Raw genomic sequence first — 11,619 nt, 5'->3', positions numbered from 1 at the left:
AGATATTTTGATTAAGCACGGCATTTAAAGATTTCACTATGCTCCCTTAATTTTTGCAAAATCTTATATGAATCGGACTACTATATCATATGTATGCACTATTGGAACGATCGGTCGAAAACTGATTTTTGATTAAAGATATCTTAACCACACTTGGCATTAACTATTTTCCCAGTGCTTTTTAGATAAGGGCAAAGCACTAGAAGCATTATGAAATGGTTGGGCCTGCAAGGGTATTAGATCTTTGGAGTGCTGAAGTTAGCCTTTCTTTCTCGTTTAGAATATGTTTACTTCTGCTTAAAGATTCATTTTTAACCTATGTGTACATGAATATGCTTATGCTGTTATTGATTAACAGCTGCAAAGAGAGAGAGAAAAAGTGTGTAGCTTGCATGTGTCTGTGTTAGGGAGCATATATATATTGCTTATGAAATGCGCTCAGACGAAGCCTGGGATATGCAGAGTAAACATAAAAGTTATTGTTATTGTGTGCAACAAACTTCCGCTTACTTTATATTTGAATATAGGGTGTTCTTTTGAAGGCATATACACACTACAATAGACTGAAAATAAATACCGAAAGTTTCATTCAGTCAATTGTCAGTTAGGTGTGCCAAGTCGTGTTATAGCTGATCAGGGCCGATGTTTTGTGAGTTCTGGGATTAAAGTATTTTGTTCAAAACATAATATTGAAAGGCATTTAAAAAGGTCTAAAGTTTAAAAGTCTAAAAAATACTTCTGTTTTTCTTTTCTTCTTGTTCCTTCTGTGGTAAATTCGAATCACTCAAGGTGAGTGATAGAGAAAGAGAGCGAGAGAGAGAGAGAGAGAGAAACACTCAAACGACTAGCATGGTAACTACCAGTTAAATTACTCTGTCATACCTGGCACTGGAGCAGCAGGGTATTCGATGTGTTTTTTTATACCCTGAACTCATTAAAAATGGGTATAAGGGTATATTGCATTTGTGCAAAATACAAATGTATGTAACAGGCAGAAGGAAGCATCTCCGACCCCATAAAGTATGTATATTCTTGATCAGCATCAATAGCCGAGTTGATCTAGCCATGTCCGTCTGTCTGTCCGTCCGTCCGTCCGTATGTATGAGGCAAAGGATCTCAAAACCTATGAGAGCTAGAGACTGAAATTTTAGATGTAGATGCTCCTGGTTCCCGCGCAGATCGAGTTTGTTTCCGATAATCGATAACTTACTCTGTTTCCAAGCAATCGATAAAAATCGATATCGACATACTGTTTTTTTTTGCAAATTGCGTAAATAATAAGAGCTAGAGCCACCAAACATGATATGTTGCTTCTAGAATATTATAGATATTTCAACTATCTTTCATTTCATACCTATCGCCACCTCCCCGCTACCACAACAGAGCTATAAATCAAGTTAATAACCAAACTTTTATTGCCAACCAATTTAAACCACAATTTTAATGCAATTGATTTTATCAGAATACACAAATATTCTATGATACAATAAGATATACTGTAGAAAATTTCATAAAGATCGGTTAAGAAAAACCAGAGTTATATGCAACTGCGCAATTGAATGGGCCAGCAGCTTTAAGAATTTCTGTATACATGTACACACACACATCCATGCGCGTCTGCTTCGCATTCTAATAGCATGGTAATTGCATCTTTTTTTTGTCATGTTATTTTAGTTCCTTTTTTTATCGTAAGTACTTAATTGTTGGTGTGGCTGTTGAGTAGAGGCATAGCAAGAAGTGCCGTCTGTCGCGAGTTCGAGCCCTACCAGGGAAAGTATTATTTTTTTTTGCTGGTGTGGCTGTTGAGTAGAGTCGACAGTATGTAATGCGGTCAGTTGCAAATTCGAGCCCTGCCAGGGGGTATCCCCTAGTCGGGAGCTCCCGACTAGAACCTCTTGTTTATTCTGCCTTTTGTCTCAAGCAGCTCTTTGGCGGCTGAGTCGTTAAGGGACACGAGAAAAGCATTGCAAGAAGTAAAAGCGCCTATATCTGGTATTCGTTGCGTTGCAAGAACGAAAAGCGGTTATCACTGGCTTTCGATGTGTTGCAAGAACGCCATAATTATAAAGCATGTGTGTCAGACACGTATGGAGTTTTTAGCCCAAATGGGCTGCAAAGACTCCATAATATTTGGCGCAACTTTCCTCTAAATGGAACCTAAATAACCAATAAAAAATCGTATTCCTCTGGCAGATTATGTTATCTGCAGGTTTTCATTACTTGGTAAAGTGTAATAGAGGCTGTCGTAAGGATTCCCAAAAATGTGACCTATGCCGTGGGATCCAAACAGCTAATAAGACCGACCCTTCTGTTCTATTTGTATAGCCATCATAATTCACAGACCTTTTTGTCAATCTTACACTTAATTTCATACAACTTTAACTAGGAAAAGTTTGAAACACTTTTGACATTGGATTACCACTAGAGATCATGTAATATAACAAAATGTAAATCAAAGCATGCGGAATTCTTTGAAGATTTATATCATTTGATTCGTCTGTCTTTTTGACCATATCTCTTGAGAACGTGTTAGCAATTTCAAGCAAATGGACAATAATATAAATAAATAGTATACTTACACTTGCATTACACCACGCACTCTACTCCAATGTCGTTCGCGCATATTTGGGTTTTTCAATGCAGTAATTAATGGCAGAGTCCGCCTAAAACTGTCTATACTTTTTGTTGTTACTTCTAACATTTCCCAATGGCGATCATAATACATTTTGTTTAACATACTAAATTCCTTGTATAAACTTAGGGCCTTATCCTCCATTTCATCAATATTAATTTTCCAGAAGTTACCTTTTCGCCAATTATCCCAGCTAGTTTGCCAGTCGAGAATAAGCTGCCAAATATTCTGAACGATTTTTACCTCTGTGTCTAGTTTACGCAAATCTAAGCTTTCAGGTTGATTCACATTAAAAACAGATAAATCGCTTTTAAGGCTCTCCTCAAACTTGAAACAGTCCTCCACCTTCAGTGATATAATTTTTAGAAATTTAAGAGCTATCTTTGGATTACTGTAAAATTAATTAATTAGTGATTCGCGAAAATAAGGATAATTTGATTAGTTTTACATGTTGGCAGCCGTCGGCAGCTTTAGATAAAAGTCATCTAGGAATTCTTTAAGGATCATTTTAAATTTTTCGGCTTGATGTAATAATATCTTCTTAAATTCATCACGATTATTGTCAAGCATTTCATCAGCTTCTCCTAACTTTCTCAGATAATCCTGCCAAGCTGTCTGCAAGCCTTCCACTTGTAGCCGTATTTCTTCTGGTATCTCCACCTGATATTTATCTAACAGATCAAAAAGTTCCAGTATACTTGGAAAAGTAGATTGCTTAAGTGGCGCTTCTTCTATTAATCTGTCAAAATATTCTTTTGCTGCTAAAGACTCTTTAAGTGTTCTCGGGGTCATCATAATTTTTCTCCCGTTGCGGCGGATATACCGATATATTCCTGAAAATATTATAAATAGATTACTTACAATATTAATTAAAAATACATATAGTAAAAGACATTCATACTTTGGTGAGACCGTTTAAATACCATATCAATACACACAAAAACCATATGCAAATATTCACCACATAATTTACTCATTATGGAAGAGATAGACCGGTAACAAAAATAGAAACAAATGAAAACAAGTAAAAGGTTCTAGTCCGGAATTCCCGACTAGGGGATACCCTGAACTGTCTTCTTCTAACACTAAATGCATATATATATTTTCTATTTTAGAAGCTATGTTTATGTCAAGTTTGGTGACTCTATTCCTTATTATTTACCAAAATTGCTCAAAAAACAGGATGTCGATATCGATTTTTATCGATTGCTTGGAAACCGAGTACATTTACATCTAAAATTTCAAGCCTACCTCTTATAGGCTCTGAGATTCTTGCGTTCATACATACCACAGAGAGACATACAGACATGTGTAGATTGACTCGGTTATTGATGCTGATCAAGAATATATATACTTTATGGGGTCGGAGATGCTTCCTTCTGCCTTGCATTTTGCACAAATACAATCTACCCTTATACCCATTTTTAATGGGTTCAGGGTATAAAGAGGAATTTAAATAGCATTACGGGAAAAAGTCGCAATTACCATGCCGTGAGTATACGATAGAATGCAAAGCAAACGCGCATTAATGTGCGTGTGTACATGTGTACAGAAATTCTTAAGGCTGCTTCGCCATTCAATTGCGCAGTTGCATATAACTTTGGTTTTTACCTAACCGATCTTTATGAAAATTTCTACAGTATATTGTAATGGTCGCAATTTCCTATTTTAATTAAACCGCGTAAGCGATCCTAACAGCTTGCGTTTGTGTAACGACTCTATAGCGATTAGCTTTTGTCTGTCACGGTCAGCTGCGAATGATTCTGCCGCTACTATAAACCGCCTGCGTGCACGTTGCCAGCGCAGCTATCTTCAATCTAATCCGCGAAAGAAAAAAAGCTCTGAGACCCTATATAAGCCTGTAGGTCCCGGATATAACCCTTTTTTATTCAAAAATTTCTTTACCATCGAAGGTCTGGCTACGGCGGTTCGTACATAGCCCCACCAAAAAAATTAAACTAAAAGCATCAGTCGTTTAATTCGTTGAATTTAAATTCCAACTAAATTGAACCAAAAACAAAAAAAAATAAAAAAATAAAAAGGAAAACCCTAAAAGTGGCCGATGGGCGAAATATCAATTTTTTTGTTCGTTTGATGATAAACCTTTCGCTACGCCAGCCGGCCACCAGCACCTCACCGGCATATATTTCTTTGTGTCAAGATCTGGTCACTGTTTTAACCAGTTCTTGTCTGCCTGCCGAAAGTAATTTTTGGAGGAATCAATCTTGCCGCCGCCGTCTCTGACATAAAAACCCACTTATTTTGAGGCAACCGCAACGTGTGCCCATTGGACGGCACTGTAATTTCTTGGGACGGCAATGTCATTTCTGCCCCCATTAAATAGACGTCAGCCTCAACTGCGGATCAGCTGCCATTCCCTTGCTCATGCCAGCAAGAACGGGCAGGCTCCGTTTCCACAGTCTGGAATCCGGAAGAGGGGGTAGCCTTTTGGGCCCCATTGACGCGCCGCTGATCAGAAGCCCAGATGACATCGCCCATTAAGTTGGCCGGAGCGTGCAGATGCATGAAAATTGCTGTTAAATATTTTTAGTAAAAAAATTGTTAATTAACTCTTATGAGAGACTTCCAAAAGTTTGTGCAAAGTGCATTGATTAGGGCCCTCAAAAAAACCGCGTGCAAGTGCAGGGAAAAATAAAAATTTACATCTATATACATATCTTTATATATATAGAAAGGAATAATAGTATAAATCTATCCCCCTTCTTGTTGGGGTAGAGTCCAAAGTCATTTCTGAATTTGTTTATATATTTTTGAATTTTCCCACTTAGTTTCGGAGAGTATCTTCTGAGTACTCATAATTTAAAAACCCTCCTGTGCCATAATAATATGATCAAAACAATTTAAAGCCCCACAGAAGACAAAAGAAAACAAATGAAAAAAAAAAAATACAATTTGCTGACATGCGCACCTGCTGAGTTTGTTTTTCGACTTTCTGTTTCACATTACGCTTTAGCTCCGATCAATATGTTTATGACCGTGTCAGTCTGGTGAATGCTTATCATCTTTGATTCTACCTACACCCCGCTCAATTATTAGCTGAAACAGAAGCAACCTAAAAGAAAAGATTTTTAACAGAATCAAATAGATGTACACAAAGATGTATCATCGTATTCACTGATCAGCTGGTTGCGCTGCGCTCCGATTTGCCCATGCGCTTCGAGCTTAACCTTCTGTTGCCCATATTTTTTTTCAACCATACAATTAACCATCAACTACAATTATATTGACTATATTATAATAAATTTGTTTTTCTTTTTTTGAATACACTTCAGTTCAATTTACTAATGTCACTTTTTTCCTTGCCTAGCCTTATTCGATATTTATTAAAATGCACTTTAGCGAAAATTTGAGATTTTTTTTTTTTTTTTGCTCAATAAGAAAATAAATATTAACTGAATAGTTTATAAAATGAATTCATTTTGAAGAATTTTTGAGCCATTGTAAAAATATTAACTGACTAGTTTTAGTTACTGAATTATTGTTGAATCATTAATGCCACTTGTAATAAGATGCAGACTATCCAACGGAAGGATTCAATTTCATTTAATAATGCTTTTCTTTATAATAAATATTAATTACGGATTTTGATTATGAATTGCTAAGTTTGGTGGTATAATGTCGTAGAATATTGTTTTTTTTTGGGATCTTCAAAACCTTAAACTGAAGATCATTTGGGAGGGTATCGAACGCGAGAGTCAGCTTACATCCAAGACTTCGCCTCTTCGGAATATATAGGCCCTAATGAAAGCTATCACCATTGTATTGGCACTTTAAGTGCTCGGTAAGTTATGCCTGTTTGAAAGTTTGTTTCTTCGGAGTATCGGTCTCCAATTTAGATTCTGTAGGGATCCTAAAATAAAATTGTGTATGCAGGTCGAGACATGGCAAAAAGAACCCCCCCACACGAAAGAGCTAGGTAGCAAGAGGATCCCGCCCTGCCATGCTAACTCAACCACGAGGAGCCTCGGTGAATACTTCCCGAATTATTTTGTGAAGATTGGCTGCTAACCGCCGTCACCGTTGCTACCCGATATGTATTGCTAGAGTAGCTTCACTACAGTACATGCTACATACATTTTTGGCGAGGTTGAATTTATACAAAAAAAAAAAAAAAAAAAAAAAAAAATAAAAAAAAAAAAAAAAAATGAGTCTTTATATTATTGTCCACGCACGCTGACGTCGATATGACTGATTTAGTCTATCTTCCGCATGCCCAGATACTGGTAGTATACAAGATAGTAATTAGGACTACGATGCTTACAATTCAGAGCTTGAATTATGCCGAGAATCTGACCTTACTATATTGTTGAGTGCCTATATATAAACACGACTATAGTTATTAACACCAGCTATACAATCGGTCCCATACATTTGCTCGTTTTCTTTCTTATAATTTTGGAGAAACAACAGATAAGGTTTGCTTAGGTAGAAATACTTTCATATGCCATTTTAGAGTACTGCATGTTTTGATAAGATATCAGTACTGATTGCTACTTGATAGCTTGTGGATGGTTAAGTAAATCTCAGTCTTCGTGGAGTTAAAAGTTATAAAGTCAGATTGAATGGTTTTGTATTAACGATACTATCAAAGATAGTTAGAATGTTGCCCTTAACTTGGCCATATGCTGCTTTGCATATCCTTGCCGAACATTTCTGACTGGATTAAAATGTTGAATGTTACAAACCGTTTTCTAAAGTAGTTTCAATAAACCAGATAAATTACCTTCTTTTATTAAGGCGATTATATTTCGTAATTAAAATTAAAAAAAAAAAAAAAAGAAAAAAACTTCTACTCTATTATGTTACCAAACCAATGTCACGAATCAGGAAAAATTTAATTAATCATGTTGCCTTTACGCAGCCCACAAAATGTACAGCCGTCGTCAGAGAGAACTGATAACCACTGTGTTCTATGCCAGTTAGTAATGGACAATACACAGTCTTGCTATTGCACCCCTTGTAGGCATGTTTTTCATAAACTTTGCTTGGAAGGTTGGTTGGTAAACCATGCTAAATGTCCCAGTTGTAGTGCTGTGATTGACCCAGCCTCAATTAAATTAGTTGTTGGAGATTGCTCGCCGAGAGGAAAACAATCTGCTCCACCTCTACCTACGAACATAGGGAGAACGGTAACGCGCAGTCTAGCAAAATCTCTTAACCCTGATCCGACCCAGAGTGGCGAGAATCCAACAGAAAGGTTATTAGATGTTAGTGATGTACCGCAATCAGGACTCGACGCTAGCAATAGCACGAATCCACCTGAAATCGCTCCTGCACGACCAGCTCCTGATGTAAGAAGAAGAGGAAGACCCACTCAGTCCAATAATATCCGCCAAAATGAGGCAGTGGACTATAGGATAATTCAGGAGATGATCAAACAATCAATCACTCGCGTTATGTCATCACTGCAAATACAAGCAACACCCTTTCCAAGAGTGTTGCCAACCCCGATCTCGGTGTCGCCTAGTAGTTCGTCATTCCGAAATGGAAAAATTGCTGACACTGTGCAAAAGTGGAATCTTAATTTCGATGGGTCTACCGAAGGATTAGGGGTAGAAGAGTTTCTATATAGAGTCAAAACATTGACTGATGAAACTTTAGACAGCGACTTTATGGGTCTCTGTAAGCACTTACATGTGGTAATTTTAGGCAAAGCCCGTGAAAGCCCTGGTACTGGCGGTACCACAAGCAGGTAGACCACATAGTCTGGACTGAATTTTGTACTGCACTTCGCCATCAGTACAAAGATTATCGCTCCGATTTTATGAGCAAGCAACTAGTAAGAGCTAGAAAGCAAAACCCTGGGGAATCATTTGTGTCGTTCCATGACGCTGTAGCGTCACTGATCGATAAATTTGCAATTAAAATTGACGAGGAGGAGTTAATCGAAATTTTAAAAAATAATTTATTACCCGAAACCCGACATAAACTGCTATACCAGCTAATAAGTTCAGTTGGCCATCTACGTAGATTGGTCCAAATGAACGAGAATTTAGTTAATGAGCTTAGTTGTCGGACTGATGGTATGAAAAAATCCAGGACTATTGGCCGTCGCCAAGTATATGGACTAGAAAAGTCTTTTATTGAAGCGGAGGTAGAAAATTCAGAAGATACAAACTTTGACATCACAGCAATTCGTAGATGTCATGCCAACTTAAAATGTTGGAACTGCGAAGAGCAAGGGCATCTGTGGAAAAATTGCCTTGCGGGGCACCCAACATTTATAAGCCCCAGTGCCAAAACTGTATCCGTAAACCTTCGGAAAACTTACAGAAGGGTGCATCCAGCAGCAGTCGGATGCCCCCAAAAATCTAATTAATTCCCATACAAACTGTGTACCTGTGGAGCGAAGCAAGAGCTTGGTCCCTACACCGATTTAAAGTCTCATTCCAACAATTTAGAAATAGCTTAAACTATTCAATTACGATTTTTACCGTATCATGAACGGTTAGCTAATTATTTGCATGTCCGAAATACGATTTTTTATGAAGAAAAGCCCCGTATTTCTCAGCGAACGCAGCGCTTGAAAAATTATTAATCAAAAATCAAGCAACATAGCAAGCTTTTAGTTTCGACAGTTTTTGCAATCCCGCCGATATGCGCAGCTATGCCGAAGTGTCATTTTTAACCTTTACCGAGCTTGGTCTATTGGATACAGGCGGGAATATTAGCTGCATAGGTTCTACGCTTGCGCAAGATTTTACCGCAATGCCGGAATTTAAGCCTATTAAATCGCATGTCAGAACAGCAGATGGCCATAGTCAGAAAGTCATCGGAGTGCTTGAAGTTAAAATGCAGTATATATCGGCTACCAAGTCCTTGAAACTGTATGTGATTCCTTCTATAAACCAAAATCTAATTTGGGTCATGATTTTTGGAGAGCCTTTGAGCTTGCGCCAAGCATTATAAATTCTGTAGAACTAAAATCAATGGAAAAAGAGCAGGAAACAGAGTCGATTGCATACCCTTTAGAACAACTGCACGTAGTAAAGCAGTTGTTCCCCAACGCTCAATTAGACATGGGTCCTGTAATAGATCTTGAGTCCGATACATTTATGGACGCTAGCTATGTACAAATTAAAGACAAATTTTCCCAAAATTTTACTGTTTCCGGACATAAAAATCGTTGATAAGTTTTTGTATGTACGCACCGAACATTTGAGGGTAGACTCGACACCATTGAGAAAATCCGCAGACATTTGTTCTGGCCAGGATTAGTTAAAGATGTACGTGAATACATACGAAATTGCGAGATATGTAAAGAAACTAAGGCTCCAAATTATACCCTTCGGCCACCTATGGGTGCTCACATCCCAACTTGCAGACCATTTCAAAGGCTTTATATTGACCTGCTTGGGCCATACCCTAGAAGCAAAAGCGGTCATGTGGGATTGTTAATAGTCTTAGATCACTTTAGCAAGTATCATTGGTTGCAGCCCCTGAAGAAATTCACCTCAGCTGTGATATAAAAATTTCTTCTTGAACAAATTTTCCATTGTTTTGGTGTGCCACAAACTATAATAAGTGACAACGGCACCCAGCTCAAAGCTCGTGAGTTCAATGCCTTCTTAGCCGAACTTGGCATTGAACATCTGTATACAGCTCTATATTCACCGCAGAGCAATGCTGCAGAATGAGTTAACCGCTCAATACTCGCCGCCATTCGCTCGTATTTAAAACAGGATCAGACCCATTGGGATGAACATATTACAGGGATTTCATGCTCCTTAAGGTCTGCTCTGCACCAATCGATTGGGTGTTCTCCATACCGTGCCCTATTCGGGGTGGATATGATCACTCATGGTAACGATTACAAATTATTGGAGGGGTTGTCCTTATTGGAAGAACTGCTGGTCCCCCTGTTGCGGTCTGACCAGTTGGCATTGCTAAGGACAGATATTCAGAAAAACATCAGGAAAGCCTATGAGCGCAATGCGCCTCAAGATAATTTACGCAGCAAGCCTGTTTCTTTTCGTGAAGGACAGGAGGTGTTCTGTCGAAATTTTGCGCTTAGTAAATTCTCACAAAATTTTAATGCTAAACTGGCTCCCCAGTTTATTAAATGCCGTGTTAAAAAGAAGCTCGGCAATTGTTTTTATTCCCTTGAAAATCAGCAAGGAAAAGAAATTGGCACTTTTCATGCCAAGGACATTAGAGTCTAATTCCCGCTAATATACCCGTGTAACGCTAGGATATTATCGGGTGGTGTAATGGTCGCAATTTTCGTATTTGAATTAAACCGCGTAAGCGATCCTAACAGCTTGCGTTTGTGTAACGACGCTATAGCGATCAGCTTTTGTCTGTCACGGTCAGCTGCGAATGATAATGCCGCTGCTATAAAACGCCTGCGTGCACGTTGCCAGCGCAGCTATCTTTAATCTAATCCGCGAAAGAAAAAAAGCTCTGAGACCCTATATAAGCCTGTAGGTCCCGGATATAACCCTTTTTTATTCAAAAATTTCTTTACCATCGAAGGTCTGGCTACGGCGGTTCGTACATAGCCCCACCAAAAAAATTAAACTAAAAGCATCAGTCGTTTAATTCGTTGAATTTAAATTCCAACTAAATTGAACCAAAAACAAAAAAAAATAAAAAAATAAAAAGGAAAACCCTAAAAGTGGCCGATGGGCGAAATATCAATTTTTTTGTTCGTTTGATGATAAACCTTTCGCTACGCCAGCCGGCCACCAGCACCTCACCGGCATATATTTCTTTGTGTCAAGATCTGGTCACTGTTTTAACCAGTTCTTGTCTGCCTGCCGAAAGTAATTTTTGGAGGAATCAATCTTGCCGCCGCCGTCTCTGACATAAAAACCCACTTATTTTGAGGCAACCGCAACGTGTGCCCATTGGACGGCACTGTAATTTCTTGGGACGGCAATGTCATTTCTGCCCCCATTAAATAGACGTCAGCCTCAACTGCGGATCAGCTGCCATTCCCTTGCTCATGCCAGCAAGAACGGGCA

The 11,619-nt window shown here is 38.4% G+C and overlaps 1 non-coding gene across 1 annotated transcript; it reads right to left on the bottom strand.

The window, feature by feature from the left end:
• Positions 1-2,584: 2,584 nt before the first annotated feature.
• LOC6637063 (uncharacterized) lies at positions 2,585-3,605 on the bottom strand. The gene is made up of 3 exons (XR_011417393.1): positions 3,534-3,605; positions 3,081-3,465; positions 2,585-3,023 (listed from the first exon to the last, which is right to left on the bottom strand). It is a non-coding gene; the product is annotated as an uncharacterized protein (transcript).
• Positions 3,606-11,619: the final 8,014 nt, after the last annotated feature.

The sequence above is a fragment of the Drosophila virilis genome, unplaced genomic scaffold, assembly GCF_030788295.1.
Source record: "Drosophila virilis strain 15010-1051.87 unplaced genomic scaffold, Dvir_AGI_RSII-ME tig00002473, whole genome shotgun sequence".
Lineage (NCBI taxonomy): Eukaryota > Metazoa > Arthropoda > Insecta > Diptera > Drosophilidae > Drosophila > Drosophila virilis.
This window is presented reverse-complemented; position numbering and strand designations above follow the sequence as displayed.